General features: G+C 40.8%; 1 long non-coding RNA gene across 1 annotated transcript in view; it reads left to right on the forward strand.

Moving 5' to 3' along the window:
* The window catches only part of LOC135316673 (uncharacterized), a 40809-nt gene extending 23832 nt beyond the window's left edge, over nt 1-16977 (forward strand). Inside the window, exon 3 of the long non-coding RNA XR_010375915.1 lies at nt 16804-16977. This is a non-coding gene — a long non-coding RNA (uncharacterized LOC135316673). The remainder of the gene's footprint in view (nt 1-16803) is intronic.
* The last annotated feature ends 965 nt before the right edge of the window (nt 16978-17942 follow it).

A 17942-nucleotide genomic window follows, 5' to 3' on the forward strand; every position in this document is an offset into this window, starting at 1 on the left:
TACCCAAACCCTATCTCTGAGCAAACATCTGCTCTATGGTGAGCACTATTGGTAAGTAGAAAATTGTTAGTTTTTTCTGAAGGCTTTTTTCCCCATCAATTAGTGAGGAGTGCAGCTTGGACCAACTTTGTCAAGCTTTTAATCGGGGGAGACTGTTGCCGAACTGCCTCTGCATAGGAAATGTAATTGGTTGCCAGCTCACACTTCCCTGACCTATTTCCAAAGCTATTTCATTTGATTGTGTTGGGTGATCTTTCTGAAATTATTTCTTGATTTTTATCTGAAATCCATTGATAATGGTTATTTAAGCTCTTTCTGTGCTATCTGGTTGTTTTAATTTCAGGGAGTACATTGAGGAGTTTAAGTATGTATTAGTTATCATATTGATGGATCAGCCAAGCAAGGAACATTTGGAAATTCACATATTCCTTCTCATTGACCTCTGATATTTGAAAGATAAGCCTCTTGCATGCCATTAGCAGTTTGCACATGTATAAACATTTCTCAGTATGTTTAGATTTTGTTTTGGAATAGTTTGAGTATGTACATGTAGATTTTTCCTTTAATCCACCCAAGAACATTAATTGCCCATTTGGTTTGCTGTTTGCCATTTATTTAATACTACTTTAAAGTAGTATAGGTTTAGTTAGTGCTGAAAGCCAGTAAGATCTAGTGCACTGAAAACTCACCTGAAAGCTGTGAACTGTTCTGGTCTGTGACTGACACAGACATGATTTATATCCTGGGTCAAATTATGCACCTCTGCATCTCACTTCACCCGACCGTAAAAGGGTGAAAGTAGCACTTTCCCCTCGTGAATATGGTAAGATTTTTAAATAGTATTGGTACAATATGATACTAAAATTGTTGTGTTTGCATTTTAGTAATGGCAGAGCTTGGTGAGTTTCAGAGGTGATTTTGTGTAGGTTCTCAAATGTGTGAATTATTATTCACAGCTTTGTGCCGCTAAACAGTTAAATTGCGTGTCATAATTGGGCTCCAGTGCATTTGAAAATCTTCAGAGGGTAGTGATCCCCTTCTGGCCCATGTTCACCTCAGATTTGAGCCCATCATCCCAGATCCACCTCTGGAATCATGCAGTGGAGACACAGAAGGAGGGTATCCCGGGAGTGTACCTGCCTTCTGAATCCCATGCATGGCCCTGCTGTTGGATGACAAACCCTTTGGGCTCCAGTTAGACAAAGTGGGACCATCTATTGCAAGTTGCTTGAACTCGTTAGCATCCCTTACATCTGTGCCAGGTCTTACACTGTTGAGTTTGGATACGTGATCAGCCTTTAAGAATTTGGGGAGGACAGAAATGAGTTGAATGGTTGTGCTCTGATGTGACAAGTGTTCAGCTAAAGAGCTTTAGCCAGGCTCATGTGCAAGTCCTGTAGTCTGTTATCATATGGTGAATCAGCACAGAAATCATCTCAGTTTAGGTTTGTGCAGTTCCTCTAGCTAAAGCTGAGGGTGGAGAACTCTGCCACTTAGAGATACGACACGTTATCTTGTTATATACCTCATGTAAATAAAATGAAGTTGGTAGGGTTGCTAAGGCAACCCCATTGATGCCAATTGCGCCAACTTTGTTGTTAAATAATACCCAGGAAGTATTGGAAGTACAGACAGCATCAATAGTTTGCTTGTGGGTCTACTTGGGATTGATACAGTGTCTCAAAGCAAACAAGGAACAGGAAAAAGTAACTGGGATTAGAATCACCAAAGCTAGTTATGGAAAAACTTCACTCACATAATTTATCCCCGTTGCGGGGCACACGGGATGAAATGGGTTTCCTAAACACTTTGTCTCTTCCTGTCTCAGCAAGCAGGATAGCACTTCTTTCTACTGAAAATTGTCCCATGGATGTGCCTGCCTACCAGTGCTCTCTGATACCCTTCTGGTTAAGGTGCATGCCACTCCCCTGGAGAGCCAGTTCTATGTTGTGTTATGCTGTTCTCCACATGGGCAGAGTTAATGGTGTTGACTTCTTTAGCAGGTATGATACGAAATTGCCAGAGCCACTGATACATCCGCAAATTGAATGAATTGGTATTAAGTCAGTAGGCTCTGAAAAGTTTTGTTAGAAAGAATTTGGCCCTCAGTATGTTTTGTAGGTGTATTGTGGCGTGGCATTTGTTGCTTTGGGAAAAATGCATCTGTCTGCCTACCTACCTGTCTGTGGGTTTTCCATTGGTACATTGGCATGTGGTAGGGTGGGTCAGTTCCTGCCTTTGCTTCTAAATTGCAGATACCTACTTCTAGGGTTACCAAATATTGCTTTCTATGAGCAGATGTTTTCTCAGTTTAGCATCCGATCCTTTGACAGAGACTATGCTTTTGGTATGTGTGATTTTTCCACTGCATCACCCCAACTTCTTTCAGATGTGACTGTTAAAATCAGTTGAAACTGCTTAAAACTTGGTAACTTGATAATGCATGAAAATGCATGATCCAAGGAGATGTCTTCAATCTTTAACTAAGGTGAGCCGGATGTGGAATCAATAGAACTGCATTTACACCCTCTCCAGGAACGTTGCAAGGCTTCATTCACTGAAGTGTGCAAATCACTTTGTGATCCTTGGATTAAAAAAAAAATAAAATGTGGGAGCACAGAGATGTAGGAGTGGTAAGGAAAATCCTTCTCTTTAAAATTTTGCAAGCATGTAAGGTCTCTCCCGCGCTACCTCTCTAGATTCCCAGTTTCTGCACTAGGAGTTAGATCTGGTCCTTAGGCAGAGAATTAATCTGGATTCTTCTTACAAAACGCATCTCTCAAGTGAAACTTTTGCCTATATTTTTCCCAGAAGATTCTTCTCTTTCAGTCCAGAATTTTATCAGCAATTCTTATGCTAACAGGGGTCAGGAGATGAGATGTTTCTCACGTTACACTTGAAGCTTCTCATGAATAATGGCCTGTATCACCTCTATTGTCTGCCCAAAACATAAGCAACCAGACATAAGGCCAGAGGAGAAATTTAAAGGGTGCTGAATAAGCCAGCAGGACGAACCAAGAACTAAGAGAGTGAAACAAATACAAGGTAGAGCAGACGGTTATTTGGGGAAATAGCTGAGCAGATTAACTACTAGGCAGCTAGAGAATGAGTCAGTCCCTAGTTAAAAAGTATCCTGAAATCTTCAGAGTGAGATTAACAGAAGCACAGATGAAGATCACTGTAGCCAAAATAAATTAGAGGTCATTATTCCCTAGTGAATTTTCTTAAGTGTTAAGTAGAGCACATCAGGCTTTTCACAGAAATCTGAGGGGGGTTGCCGTACTTAAGGCTATCACTTGCTCCTGTGTAAGGGCAATCTGTCCATTTTGAAGCAATTTTCCCCATCAGTATTGTCGTTCTCTTTTTTCTCAAATTCATTTCTTTGCCTCTTTCATTCTTATCTATATATGTGTGTGTGTATTGTGTCTGGAAAAAAAGAGCTGCAGTTTGAGCAGGATGATAATCCCAAAATATGTGGCATTGGAAATTGCCATCATGGGCAATTTAGGTCCCCCCTAGCTCTTCAATCTTTTTGTTTTTCTTCAGTAAGACTGCAGCTGCCACCTGATTTGTATTTATATATGCTCTTTATAGATATTAATGCAATAACAGATTAAACCTAAAGTAACTGTTACTACACAGAGAAATCTCAGGGTCTGATCTTGCAGACATTAATGCCTCTGAATAACTTTAATCTTGTGCATTGTATATTTGAATTTAATGGGGACTCCTACATGCCAAAGTTTCTCACATATGTGAATGTTTGCTGCAACTTCAGACTTTCTCCATATGTCGATGTCAATTTGTTTTTGCAACCTCAATACGGTTTAGAAACCTAAGTCTCTGATCACGGTTTGTATGTGTTTTCAGTTCTGTGGACTTCGTTGTACCAGATTTTCAATTGAAAAAATGGGCCAAAACCTCACTACTGTTAGTGAAAACACCTACTTACACCAGGCTAAGCTTGAATTTCAAGGGGTTCTTCAGGCATTTTCTTCGAGGTCTGAGCAAGCTCATAGGTGACACGGTTTACAGAGTGGTAACGCTGTTTTTGCAGTATCATCTTCTCTCCACACATTCTGAAAGCGAATTCCTAAAAGAAACTGGACTGTAAAACTTGGAAAATCATACGATAGCGCAGTAGCCAGTATTAGTGGTTAATTAAATAGCTGAAAGTGTCCAGGAAACACAGTGGAGTTGTATCAAACTTCTCTAGTATAATTGGCCTCTGATCTCTGTGTAAAGGCTCAAGGTAAACTGAAGAGCTCAGATTCACTGTGTTTGTTCTGTAGGGTCATCTTTTCTGTGTTGGGGCTTAGATGCCAAAAACTGTTCAGAGGATATTAGTTTTATCAGATTTCACCTAAAATATAAAGTTTTGCTAGATCTGCTTCAGACCAAATATGGTTGGTCTCAGAATATGTTGGCGGGAACCAAAAATATGCTTCTCTTGTACTCTAATACACAGGTATTTAAACTCATGCACATCCTCCAGCGAGCCAAAGCAGTATATAATGCTTGTATTCTGCCTTTGAAGGTGTGACTCTCACTCACAGTGCATGGTCAGCCCGTTGTATTCTGCTGCAGAAGGCTGCTGAGTCGAAACACCAGTGGTTAGCTGTGAGTTCAATAATGTAATTTTACAGGCTAATGTAAGGGTAATAAAGTCTTCCATAAGGCAACTACTGTGACCATCAGGAAAGTTCTATTTCTCCAGGTTCAACAATTTATATGTGACTAATGTACTCTTGGAGAAGAGGTGAATTCCCTTTAAAACATGCAGCAGCTGACTTACAAGAACACTGATATGTCTGTGTTTGCAGTTAAGGCTCACTAACCATTGGTATAAATCTGATAAGCATCTGATAGTACCTCAAATGATCCCACTTCTCAGCTTTTGAGTGAATAAGACTTATTTCTTAGCCCACAGAAATGTAAATAGGTTTTTTTTCTGTATCCTGGCATTATTTAAGACTAAGCTCCTTTTTGTAAGAGTTATCTCCATATCCGTCAAGACCAAACATATGTATGTCTCTGTGCGTGTATATATGAGTATAGCAGAGGCAGAAGAACAATAAACAGGTGAGAACCAAGGTAACAGACAAAAGAAAATTATTAGGCACTTGATATTAAGAAGAGATTTGCTTAAGTAGGATAAATAACATTCTCCATAACCTCTTTCTCACAAGTTTCTACTCCTGAGATATTAGAGGAATGAATGAGACATTATCAGTCTGTGTGTCAAAAAGTTGTGTGGGACAGTTAAGATACTGGCTTTTGAAATGTATTATTTTCAAATGACGTAGGATATCCAAGAGTTTTATCAGTTTTAAGCTGCTACATCCCTGTAGGAAATCCCAGCGTTAGTCATACAAGGGCTAGGCACTTTGGAGACTATTAATGTTGTCTAATTTGAAATGTCTAAAAATTAGTAGGGCTATGCTGGTCAGTCAGGATCTCTTTCTAACCAGTGGAGAGAAGGGGGCATGTCCAGAGATTGAGTGATATTAGCTATTTTAGATCCTGTGTTTGGAAGTGAACTGCCTATTGGAAGTGTTCTGTTTGCATTCATTGTAGAGGGAGGCTACGTGAATAGTTTTGGCAACTCATTTTTTACATCAAAAGTTATATGAGTATAGTGTCAGCCCTAAACATGTCATTGATATTTTAAACATGTAGCTGATATTTTAAAATAAGTTGTTTAGTTGCTGAAAGATGCAGATAAAAGCCCACTGGGGTTGCTTTTGGTTGTTTGTTTTTTTTTTTTTTAAATAGAGCCCATTTATTGGATATTTCTGAAAATCTTTATAGCATCTGTAGGCACTTACACAACTCAATAGAAAAAAAAAAAAAGAGAAAAGCATGCTTGTCCTTCCTTAAAAACAAGTTGGTACTACTGAATTATTGGTGTTAATTAAATGTCTGAGAAAACACCCCTGATGAGGGAACAAGAGCTAATTGCTTCTGTCTGGGTGACGATGGACTATTGTCTGCTCCTTTCTGAGCTGGGTGGGACTGATGAGTGTGCAGGGCGGTTCTTGCTCTCTGCTATGGAGCCGCCAGCAAATTTCACTGACTCCCGGAGCAGCTGGGGGTCCTGGAATGGTTTAGACTTCCACCTTCTGTGCTATACCTCCAAGGTTACGCCTCCAGGAGGTGCAATGGGAAAATAAATCCATTGGAGAGCTGTTCTCACCAAGCCCCATGGCTTTCAGTAGAGATCCCAGCACGGAGATCAAGAGAGGCCAATTAATAAACTCCTTTCTGTGACTGCTTCCTTCATGTGTGGTGTTCTCCTGGTTCAGATGGGCCTGAGGACCGGAGCTTGTCCTCAGAACACCATGCGTACTAGAAGCTGCGTTTTTGTATAAATTGGGAACAGAACTGGCCACCAGAGATTGAAAATCTGGCAGGCAGAGCTGATCAGGCATGCTCAGAAGAGCTTGCAATTTCAATGCCGCACACCCTTTGGGCTTGCAGTGAAAAACAAGGCTGAGCGCTGCCAATATTTGTATATGTGATTCTATTGTTTTATCTGAGGATGAGATCAGTTGGTGGAGAGAGCCCAGAACAAAACTAAAGTGCTCTTTTTTATTCCATGGCATCGTGAGGAATGTGAAGCTGGGATCACCCCCCACCCCACCCTGATCTTTGACTCTTAAACCAGTGCTCCTCAACCTTTTTTCATTCCAGTGGCAACACTCTATCCTTTCAACAGGACCCTGTGCCCCTGTCTCATTAGGTGCCAACCCAAAACATTCTTTGATTCTGTGATCTCACTTACCTTCAGATTTTCCTTCAATTTTCTTACCTACCTTTTAATAATATTGTGTTGTCAGATAATTATTTGTGAAGGGTAGGTATTGAAATATACCTACTTTTATTTTGATGGAAAGCAGTGATTGCAGTGCTACGGTTTGAACGGGGATTTGGAGAAAGCTAAGGATAGGATTCCTAGATAAGGAGACACAGGGGAGTTTTTATAGGTGGTGGCTGACTAGCAGCATCTTTGTTGAATTGATTGTTTTAATGCTGAAATTTAATTGTAGTATTAATCATGTGCTAGAGCACCAGAGGCATTGTGAAGGTGTCTTTTTAGTTACTATTTCAATAGAAAGGAAATTGAATAATGACTATTTAAACATTGTGATCAGTGGGGATTGAACCCAGGACCTTGATAGCTGAAGCTCTGTGTCTTGGCTAAATTTCCAGAAACGCATCCCACCACATGGGACAAGGTCTGGCTCCCAAAGCTTAGGTCTGGACAGGACTTTGAACAGTCCAGGTGGATTTGTTGTGTGCCTGTCTGTATGACAGCAAGGCAGGTATCTGACTTTTTCTGCTGATGGGCTAACAGAGGCTCCGCAGCCTTTGCAGACAGATGCGTTACCACAAGGCCAGATGCTGTCGTTGCCCCAGCCGCCGAACAAGGCAAACAATTATAGAAGCCTTCTCTTCATCAAATTCATTTGCAGTGGTCGCTCCCAAAGCTCCTTTGAGAGAGAAGGGGAAAAGAACCCTGAGAATACCTACTGAAAGCTTGTCCAAACCCATTAAAAAAAAAAACAACCAAAAATATCAGTGTGTAAGTCTGTCTGCAGCTACAGCGGAGGGAAGCAGATGTAAGCAAGCCTGCCCGTGCCTTCTGAAGCTCTGTTAGTTCCTGGAAGGCAGCCAGTGCTGAAATAATGGCTCGAGGCGGCACCCCTTTCTCTCCTCTCCCTGACCTACTAGCAGACAAGACATTTGTATGTTATTAAGCTGTGGAGCACATACTGTGCTTTGCAACTGGACGGTGCAAGGCACTGTTCAGAGCTGTAAATCTCCGATCACGTATTCGCTGTGAGAATCTTGTAAAATGTCAGAAATATCCCCTCCAACTCCTGCAGTCTCACTGGGCTTAAAGACACCTCCCTGTGTATAGATGTTGACATACGCACTAAAACTAGTTGGGGTGGTTGTTGATGTAATGTGCCCCGTAAGTCAGGAGGGGTGATCGGGGCTGATTCCACCTTGGAGGTCACTAAGGTATGTGTGCTGCAACTGGGCTGTGAACCCTGCTCTTCTGAAACGTGGTGGGATCCTGAGACACCTATGGTTGTGTGCATCTACGTGCTCTGTTGAGAGAGGGCAAGACACAGTGACAGGCAATATAAATATTTTGCATTTGGCTTCCTGGTTAAAGTCTTTTGGTTTTACAGGTTTCTCATCCCACGTTTCTTTTTCCCTTTTTCTTTAGCTTGCATTCAACTGTCACGTTTTATTTGGAAATGAATTGTTGTTGCTTCTACATAATTTATTTATTTTTCTTTGTCTGCCAGTGACTGGGCATCTCTCACTGTGCTTTAGCTGCAATTATTTTGCAAGTCAGCTCATGGGCATTGTGCCATTTCACTTATTGCCATGGTGTTTTCAGTTCCCCTTCCAGGCCCGCAAGCTTACAGACTGTGCCCGACTCCATGTGTGGCATGGATGGGTACACTGAGATGCAGCATTAACAAGGCTTTTTTTTTTTTTGAGGTGCTGCTGAAATTAGAAATTGCTGAAATTTGATCATAAAAGATGCTAAGAGGCAAAGCCAGGAATGATCCTTTAAAAGCACTCTTTGATATTTGAAAGGATTGGTGAAGTGAACCTTAAAAACCTCCCTTGTTTTCTGTTGTTCCATTTCTTGTTTTCTCTCATAAAGATTTATTTTCCCTTTCTGAAGATTTCCAAAATACACAACCTCACTGAAAGTCTATTGCTCCCAAAAGAAGGTCTTTTTGTGGGTTTTGTCCTGGGTCCATCTCCTATCACAGCTGCAGCTTCTTTCCTTTGAGGTAGAGCCAAAGCTGCTGAATTAAGTGTCAGCACTGGAGATTGAAGGCTTCATCTGATCCAGAGGAAGGGGTTAATGTTGGCAGGGGCAGTTCACGTCCAGTTTCCTGTCCAAGGGAACACAACGGGGATCTTTCTGTGGGCAAGATGTGTGTCTCATTGCCTGTGACCCACCCTTATCTCCTGGGAGGTCCTCCAAATCACTCCTTCCTTCTAAGCTGCTCGTCAGCTGCAAGGTGGTAATGCCTTTTGGTTTGAGCTCTTATTTCCGCGTGACCCAGAAAGGAGAGGCTTGGTAGCTTTTTAGGAAATGCTGCGTAATATTTGAAGAGAGGGTATTTTGTAAGTCAGGCATTTTAAGGCAAGAAAGCTACCTTTTTAAAAAAAAAAGAGGCAGTTCCAAATTAAATAATTTTAACAAACGCAGTGTTCTGGTTAATTGCAGTTCTCTCATTCCTGTAGTGTTCGGCTTCTCCAAACAATACCCACAATGTTTGCAGTAAGGGAATTGAAATGTGCTTGGCAGCTCCATTCTGCAAAGCCTCGATAATTTTTGTCATCGATCCAAAAATCTTATGCCAGTTCACTGACGTGAGGTCGCTCTAATTTCATCCCATGGTTGCTGGTAGACTTTTTTTGTCCTGGCTGCCCTCACCCCCTGCCCAGCTCTCTCCCCCACCTCGTTTTGTTGGAGGTTAATCACTGCGTGAGGTAACTCCATCCTTGGCATGTTCTGTGATCTGGAAATTTTGTCGCTAATTACTGCCTTCGCACCGGAGAACGAGTCCACAGAGCCCTGCCCTGTAAGTGACTGCGCCCCTCCATGGCTCCGACTGCAGAGGACATTTCTGGCTAACAGAAGTCTGGTGGGGGTTGACCAGTCTGAGCCTGGAAGAAAAATGGACTCCTCTTTGTAATCTAGAGTGTCTACCTAGAAAACACTTAGCGCTCCACGTGCTTAGCAGCAGAAAAGAAAATACCTGTCTGGAAGGGAGGCTGTCCTGCTTTTAAACAAAAAAAAAATCCTATGTGATTTTTGCTTTGAGCGCTCGGGACTTGGGGTGAGACAGGAATGTAGAGCCGAGGCTTGTACAGAGTGGCTTAAACATCCCCAAAAATCTTGCTAGGAGGATGAAATTTTCTTTTCTTTTCCCTTTCTGGTCACGTTTTACCACTGGAGTTACTCAGCGAATTAATAGGTATAGAAATGCAAAGCTCTTTTCTTATTACACGCCATCGATCTGATTGCAGTGTCATTAATTGAAAGACTCGGGAAATGTGATGGATGGTTCAGTTCAGGATTCCACATTCGTTTTGGCATAGCCCTGCAGGAGAAAAGCTGCATGAAGCTGATTGAAGGGCTCTTTTTGTCTGACATGAATTATTCTTTCATTGTCAAACCTTGTAACAGCATTCAGACATAGGGAGATTTACAATGTGAAATCCTAAATGGGGTCTATTCTTAAAATAAAATTAGAAAAAAAAGAGCTTTATCTTGCAACGTTGAAAATAGCTACGTTTAAAGAACCCCACAACTATTTCTACAAATTAAATCTCTTCTGCAAAACCCAAGGGGCTGATGTTTCTCACTTAATTTTAAATTATTCCAATGGTAAGGCCTTAAATGAAAAAAAACAATTGCTTTAATCACATAACTGTTGTCAACATTTTTATGACATTCAAATATATTTGTTTGTACAAGAGGGTTTGTTTGTTCTTTCCACTGCTGTCATTTACCTAGCAGACTGATTTGTCCATTAATCTGTGAATCCTGCTTGTCCTGTAAAATAAGACGAGGTTTTCTTTTTCTTCGGGTGAAGCCTATGTGGTTTAAATGCTTCTTTTTAAGGAAATCTTTCTGCATTTTAGAAAACATAAAAACATATCAGTGTTGTACGCAGGCAAGATTGCATCTCTCTGCAGCTTGTGTCCGAAGGCAGATCTTACAGAATAGCTTTGTGGTTTTCATTTTTCAGTGGTGATCGTGGGCAGTTCTGTTGTTAAATTCCTGTTGCTCCTTTGTCTGTTATAAAATTTGTGCCCTGCTCTGAGAATTGTCTGCAGCATTATGGAATGCAGCGATTAAAACGTAGCAGAAAGGTGTAGATCAGCTTTGCCTTTGCACATGATATCATTTACAAAGTTGATGAAGAGTTTTGAATGCAAAGTAGCCACCCAAATTGTAGTCTCATTTAAGAATAAAATACTGAAATAACATTATACGAGATCTGAATCGATGTCATGCCTATTACAAATGCTGGAGCTGGTAGAATAGCTAGATTACACAGAGTAGACAGATCAGATGAAGAAGAGCATTCGATTACATTACATCTGATTAGTGGTGTCTGTTCATCTGTTTGGGTTTGTTTTGTTTTTTTTTAAAGAAAGCTGACTTATTTTATCAGAATGTGATATGTTTGAAGGAGCGACGGTATCAGGAATCAGATGAGGAGCTAGAAGAATTGGACGTAAAATACAGGAGTAAAAATATCCAGCACTGTGGTTTAACCGCCTTCCTCCCTTAGCTACCTTACCGTCTGACGGACCTGCGTGCCCAAGTGGTGTTACCAGATAGATAGCCATGGGAATGATTACAGTCTTTACTATTCTATTTAACTACTTTTCAACCCCAGATAAGTATCGAGCGATTAGTTTCTGTTTGAACTCCTAAATAAATGCCCCTTTTCACCTGAGATGTACATTTGCAGGCAACAGACTGGCCCGATAAGAGATGAGTAATTCACATTAAAGTGGGAAACAGCCTTTTCAGACACTAAGAAATAAAACGCATTGATGGGAAATGTTGTTCTCATCCCCCTGCCCCTCCCCCTGCCAATTCTGCATGTAATACCCTTGCGTACGTATATTTTAAGGTCTCATTGTTCGGCGAAGGGCGAGATTATTTTGTAGTTTTTGTTATGCTTTTGTCTGCCTGATAAGACCTCTGGCAAAGGGACCGCGAGCGTGGTTGTTTCTGGTGGAGTTGCAAAGCCGGCCACTGCTCTCCGTGTTGTGCTAGTCCTCTATGCGGTGCCTGTCTTTCAGAGAGCAAAGAGCCTACGATAAACTCTGCGCTTGGCATATTGGAAATCTTCTGTCTCCATAGCACCTGCAATTCCCAACAGCTAAGTTTTGAAATGAAACTGCATGGCGGGTCAGCACAACACCCATTTAGCACCGTTTCTTTTAAAGCCCGTTATTGCTTTATTTTACGCTGTACAGTCAGCTCTGGGACGCTCGCACTCAGGGCTTCTCTGGGCAAAGACACTGTCTTGCTGCAGCTTTTCTTTAATCTTGCTTCGTTGTAAGCACCTTCTATATTGTTAGCAGTGGCTGGCTGTAATCTTCTAGCCACTAGCCTGTTCTTGAAAGGTGAGGCAGCTGGGGAGTTATTTCTTTAAGGAAGTATTTCTGTTGTTTTTAAATTTAAGATTTTTTTTTTCTCATTATGCCATCTAAAGCTAAATAAACTTGACAGTTTCTAAGAGCCCAAAATTGGGAAGAATGTTTTTCCTTTGGTGTCACTAATTAGCCTCCCGTGGAAGCTGATATAAGTAGAAAGAGAGCTAACGAGAGAGGGTTATGCAGCGTGCATCCTTGCAGGACTCTATAAGCATATTGTACATGAGGAAAAATGCTTGCTTCTCAGCAACAAACTCTTCCCGTCAAACGGCTTAATTTTTTGAGTTCCCTGCACCTCGAAGCGTGGGGTATAATTTCTGCAAATTAAATTACAGTTTGGAGCCGTAGTCGCTCTTATCAAATCTGTGTAACTAACATTGTCCACAGACTGTGTTGTCACCTTTGAAATGCTCTCTGCTCATGGATAGCAACCTAGCTCTGTCTTTTCTTGTGGTGGAGTCAGGGTGGTGCTGGATTTTGGAGCTTTTTCATTTTGTTGTTTTTGATTTTGTTCAGGGCATTTTTTCTTAGTCCATTTTGACTCTGACAGTTTTTAAAGGTAAAGCTCATTTTTTGAGGTTAAGAAGAAGGAGAGAGTAAAAGGTACCGTATCTTTCTTCTAAATTGTTTGGCTTAAGTCTAAAACATCTGAAAAAAACCACCCTTAAAATGATTTTAAAAGTAACAGTCGCTTAATTAAAAAAAATAGTAACAGATTTAGCTTACCCTCTTTATGGACTTAACTTCAGGACATTAGGCATCCTCTCTGTCTGCTCTGGAATAATCAGTTTCTTATCTAATATATATGAAATGACCAAATACATCTACATCATTTGCATCTTTAACTCGGGAACAATTGATCAAAAAATGGAAGCACTGCTACAGATCAGAGAATCTTTTAGTTTAAAGCCTTTAAGTCACCATTTATTTCCATCTAGTTAAGCTTAATTTCCTTTTATTGTGTTGTTCAAATGAAAATATACAATGCCATGCCTAATTGTGTTACTATTCACATTAATAACCTGTAACTTTACATAACAATGAGCAAGAAGCATCGAAAAGGCAGAAACAGATGCAATTATTTGTTGCTAGCTAAGTTACTGTACGTGACCCAGGTGCTGTAGTACTATTTGCATGTGTTTCTCACCTTTGTTCACCCAGACACATGGGGATCTCAAGCTATTGCTGACTAATTGATAGTTGTAGTAACTGCTATAGGCTCCTTAGATTAGAAATGCATGCAGACGTGTGTCTTGATTCAAACATTAAGGAACACACACTCTCACTTACTTACATGGGCAGAAAGTCTTCATACTATTAGAGGTGTGTGATGGAGATAGCAGGACATAAAACAGAAGAGAGAGAGACACAGAGAGAGAGAGAGAGACAGAGACAGAGAGATGGCATGCAGCATATATACCCCTACAAATAGTTCTAAAATGCGTTTGCAAATGCAGAAGTCTTCAGAACCATCCAACAGTTCAGCACACCCTTTTTATCTCTTCTCTGCGGGACGTCTCCATCCAGATTACTCGAAAAAAGCGGAAAAGGTGAGAGCTCTGCCATCTTAGCTCTGAATTCATCTGATTTCCTTTTTTTTTTTATCCCCCCTCTCCCTTGTATTCCTCATGCCATTGTCCATTCTTATGATGGCAGCCGCCCTTGCTCTTGAATGCAAGTGTCACAGCGGGAGCAAAAAGGGTTCAGGGCTGCATTGTCAAAGCCATGGTTCCCTATTGTTTCTTAGCCTTTCACTGCTCTGCTTTTCCGAGCCTCTTTCCCTATCAGTGGCCCCTGTCAAGGGGAGGAGTAGGGAGAAAATTGCAAGAGTTAGTCGTCCTTTTTATTGCACACTGTTATGATAAACAGCCCAGCAATACATCCCACAAAATTAGGAATTATAACGACGGGACGGGGGAAAAAATTCTTTGTAGGTTTGCGTTTGTCGCTGCCCTTATGTCAAAAGCTTGGTTTCTTAGGAAAGACTTTTGTATTGGTGTTTTGCCCAGCAAAAAAATAGAGGCAGCTGCAAAGTGAACAGTGAGCTATTTAGCCACAAGGTAAAAATTTCCTGTTGCTATTTGGATACTGATGCTTTTCAATTTTAAGGGTGGGGGGGAGGAAGCATGACTGAAAGCATTTCTCTAGCTGTCCATTCATTCATCCATCCATCTATATTTTATGTTTTAAAGCGATTGAAAATGATTTTTTAAAAGGCCAGAGAGACTGTTTACAACTTGGTTTTATTTGAAAATATCTCAGTGTAGAATGAGGTTTGTGTTTCAGATGGTTGAATCTTTCACTGGGAAATGGAGGGGGAATGACTGTCCTGCTCGTGCCAGAAAGTGCTGGTTTGTCAGGTCATCTAAAAGTAAAATCTTGTCACAGTTTCTTCCTTTCATGGGAGGAAAAAATGTATACAGGACTTTACTTGACATTTAAGTATGTGCTTGATTGTCTTGTGTGAACAGGCCGGCTTTTCCGGTGTTCAAAACTTTAGGGAGGTTACAAAGTCATGGCCTCAAAAGTTTTTTTGTTTTACTGCGTTTGAAATGAAATTGTTTAGAAAAATAAATTATTTCTAAAATATGGCTTCCAAGAAGAGTACAAACGTATTTACGTATTCAAGTTGTAAATAATCTAGTCATTTCACTTTCAGTATTTTTTTTGTCTTAAAAATGTAACAAAGTAAGAGAGAAGCAAATGCAATTTGGTTTATGCTTTTAACTGCTTTTGTAAATACGAGCATCTTTTCAACCCCTAAATTTATACTTACTCTCCTAATTTTACAGGCTGTTTAGCACTTTGGGGATTTAATTTTTAAAAGTCTATTATTACATTATTTTGAATGAGCTGTTATCAGAAATTATAAAAAGAAAACACTACAGACCATTCAAATGTGTGCTTCTTGAGTCTGAATATCTAAGTCATTGCAAATGTCTAGTGCTATTTTATCATGTCTAATAATAACAGACAGAGTGCTTTCACAGATGTAAATACGGTTTATGTCTTAAAGAAGCTTGCAGGAAAATACTCCTTAAACTGCTGAATAGTTAGGCTCCTGTTTGCTTATGGTTAAGAATATCTAGTTGTGCGAGTCTCCTAAATGATAAATGTTTGTTGTGAATTGAGTTTGAAAGAAACGGGAAAAGATGTTTCACCTGAATTCACTTTTAACTCTCAGAATGCTGAAATATAAGTGATTTGATGAAGAGATTCTCTGAGTCCGCCCTACAGACAACTTGCTTTGCCTTTTATTCTCCGTATTAGTCTTTTTTACACATATATATATCGTCTTGCATTGCCAAGTTCTAGGTCAAGTATGTCTCTGTTTGGAATATCTTTAGAATTGAAACTTTCTGAAGAAATGATGAAAGAACTCTGGCCTTGTTTTAAATCAAACTCTGAATGCAGCCGAGGCCACCCTGGGAGCACAATGTTTAATTTCCATTCGACATCTGCCTTATATTTACCATTGCAGACCAGTGTCTGTGTGGAAGGAGCACTTATCATTGATAAAAGTTTGGTATCTCTTTTGTCAGAGGTTGTCATTTCTCTTCTCTCAATCTGGACTGTCATTTTGTAAAATCTTTTGTCACTGAAGCTGAATGGAAAACCTGGAATGTGTAAGAGATTAAAGAAACGGGGAAGAGGATTCAAATGTGTAGAGCAATTCTGGTCGCTCAACTCTGAGACAGATGGTGCCTAATCCTGATTTTCCTTACTCCAGTGTAAATACCGAGCTGTCCCACTGAAACCACTGCTGAATACTGATGCAGCAGCAGAATCAGGCCTGGCTCATTGCTTTTTGAGACTGTGGGCTTATCTTGCAGTGCTTTATGCATGCAAAGCTCTCATTTTACACTTCTGATGATAGATGCCCACTGAGTGACTTCATGCTGATTGCAAACACACGGGTGTAAATCCTTGAGTTTCAGTCATTACTCCGGACTTATGCTTGCAGAAGTGATATCAGTCTGACCTTCCAGAATCTAAGAATAAATATTTGAATAACTTGATGTGTTTTCTTTAGGTAGGTCTGGGTAGGGAAATATTATCCTCTCCAGAGAACTAGGGTGGAATTTTGCATGTTTGGACATTCCACAGTGTCAGTGGGAATGTGGTGGTGGTGGCTGAGATGTTGGGTCTACCTGGGAGGAAAAAGTTGTTTAGTCAGGGCAAAGGCAGCAACATTTGGCCCCATGCATGTATTTTGCTGCAAAAAGGGTGATTCAGGGGGATTGACTGGGGAACTGTTACAGCCTTGGGATTAGGAGAGAACTGTTCCGGGTAGAGAAGGGAAAACCTTGCTCTGTTTAATTTTTTAAATTAATTTTGTCTCCCTATTTATCAAAACAACTTGTGTTCATGTTGCTTTTAATATTAGGGGAAAAAATGGCTTTTTCTTTTCCCCTCCAGATCCATTCTGTAATCTGAGATTGAAGTGCTCTGTGTACAGTGTCAGCTCAAGACCCAGGCACCTGTTTAACTTTCCCCTCTGGGATTTCAGTGAAGCACAACTCTTATAGTCCTGCTCTGCATAGGAATAAATCTCTCTCTCTTCCCTCCCCACCCCTATAGGAGTAACCTGATGACTTCAGTGGGAATTGCTCATAAACAAGAAAGAGAAAGGGTCATCTGGATTCTTCTGAAGGCAAGAGTCAAGGCCCAAAGTCTCCATGAAGGACCTACACAAGGCACAGGAGGAGGATCTCACCTACTGCCTCTTCTCCAGAGACTCCATCCCGCACTGAGGTTCAGGCAAGTATCGTTTTCCCCTGGTTGGACCTTCACTGGTGAACCCTTAGAAGTGCTTGCTTCTCACACGTATAAATTTTGCCAGTAAAGTTTTGTAATGATTCAGGGGGCAGATTCTTCTACCGCCACGTGTTCTTTCACAACCTGCCTCTGGCCTGTGTGGCATTACATGCTCATGAATATGGAGGCGGGGGGGTGGGGGGGGTGGGAGGGGGTTTACATAGTCCAAAATGCAAGAAGAGCTCCCCTTAGTAGGTCATGGCAGGAAAAACTGAACCATTGGGTTATTAACCTTTTACTAATTCCAAATCCATATCCTTTTACCACCTGAGATGCACATAGGTAGAGCAATATCACTTTAAATCACTGATTAGGTAACCCACTGCATTTACTTGCCTTGTAAGTTTTACAAACCACCAAGCCGTTGCAATGAATTTTGTGGCCAGGTACACTCTGCATGTCATGGGCAACATATTCTCCAGGGATTGTCACTGGTTTCCATATGCTTGTTTATAGAATTATGTATTATTCAGTGGGAGCAAAGCAATTGCAGCTTGGCAGGTAGAAAATAGGATGTTTACTGCCCTGATAGAAGTGGAAGCATCTGAAATAAGACATGGAACAACACATTATCTTCCGCTGGGAAAAGCTTGCTTGGAGAGACTCATTTAGCCATGGGAAGCTAGGAGAGAAGTGTGGAGTGAAAGACTAGCCAGGCAATTATTCTACTAATGGATAAGATTATGTTGGTTTTCAGTAAATCAGTGCAAATCTGTGGTTAACTATGTCTGTTGAAAGGATTCTGAATACAGAAAGTGTAAGGGGATAGACCCTTCTCTGATTAAAACTGCCACAGTGTTCAACATCAGTTGGAGACCTGCTTCAACTGCAGGATGTGAGGCAGGTTGAAGTTCTTGTGTAAAATCGTCGGGGGCTCTGGTCTTCCTTGAGGTTGGGACAGT

Source organism: Phalacrocorax carbo, chromosome 21 (genome assembly GCF_963921805.1).
Source record: "Phalacrocorax carbo chromosome 21, bPhaCar2.1, whole genome shotgun sequence".
Taxonomy (NCBI): domain Eukaryota; kingdom Metazoa; phylum Chordata; class Aves; order Suliformes; family Phalacrocoracidae; genus Phalacrocorax; species Phalacrocorax carbo.